The sequence below is a fragment of the Triticum aestivum genome, chromosome 4A, assembly GCF_018294505.1.
Source record: "Triticum aestivum cultivar Chinese Spring chromosome 4A, IWGSC CS RefSeq v2.1, whole genome shotgun sequence".
NCBI lineage: Eukaryota > Viridiplantae > Streptophyta > Magnoliopsida > Poales > Poaceae > Triticum > Triticum aestivum.
In genome coordinates this window covers 677,087,530-677,088,623 of record NC_057803.1, presented here as the reverse complement: position 1 = coordinate 677,088,623, position 1,094 = coordinate 677,087,530, and positions in this window count along the sequence as shown.

Below are 1,094 nucleotides of genomic sequence, written 5' to 3'. Positions count from 1 at the left end.
AGTCAGAATGTGATAAAATGTTGAAACTTTTCGCACAATAAGCTCTGATAAATTTTCTACAGTGTGTTAATTTTCAGAATTTTTTTAAGTTGAATAAGTATGGATCCCATTGCACTCTAATTATTCTATTTGAGGATAGGAGTATTAAATATGCAGAGGCATTTAGTATGCAATGTCAAATAATAATTTTAGTGATTTGCTACAGTAGAGAATGATAAGGTTTTGCATTGATTTATACTAACTTATCTCACGAGTTCTTGTTGAGTTTTGTGTGGATGAAGTTTTTGAGATTTAGGGAAACCGTGATATAAGAGGAATTAAGGAACACAAAAGCTCAAGATTGGGAATGCCCAAGGCATCCCAAGCTAATATTCCAAGAAGTCTCAAGCATCTATGCTTGGGGATGCCCTAGTAGGCATCCCACCTTTCTTCTTCAACAACTATCGGTTAGTATCGGTTCAGCCTAAGATTTTGCTTCTTCACATGAGTTGTGCTATGCTTGGAATATCATTTTATTTTGTTTTGCTTGTTATTTATTTAAAATACTTAGGTTTGAAAGTTTTTAAATAAGAGAGAATCCACAATTGGCTAGCCATTTGCTTAAATACTCGCTTGATCTTCACTAATATCTTTTTGGAGTAGCTTATTATTTACTCTTGTGCTTCACTTATATCCTATGAGTAAATTGTTGAATGAATTTAATATCATGAAGTTGAAATTGTATGTTCATATCATGCCTAGTGGTAGCTTCACATTGGGTTTAGAAAGTGAAATATTTTGAAGCTTGACAATCACAATATTGGTCATACAAGCAAGTCATGAATGATTAGTAGAAGGAACAGAACATTCACATGCAAACACACTATCTTGGAAATCTTTTGTGATTGTGAGGCCCCATAAAAATATTATATGCCAAAATTGTTGATGTTGGACAAGGAAGACAATGTAATGATTTATGTTTGTTCATATTCACAAAGAAGTTATATTGTCATAGATCCTTCAACATGTGGTGCTTGCCCCCCATCTTTGCTAGCCAAAAATTCCGCACCAAGTAGAGATACTACTTGTGCGTCCAAAAACCCTTAAACCCAAAT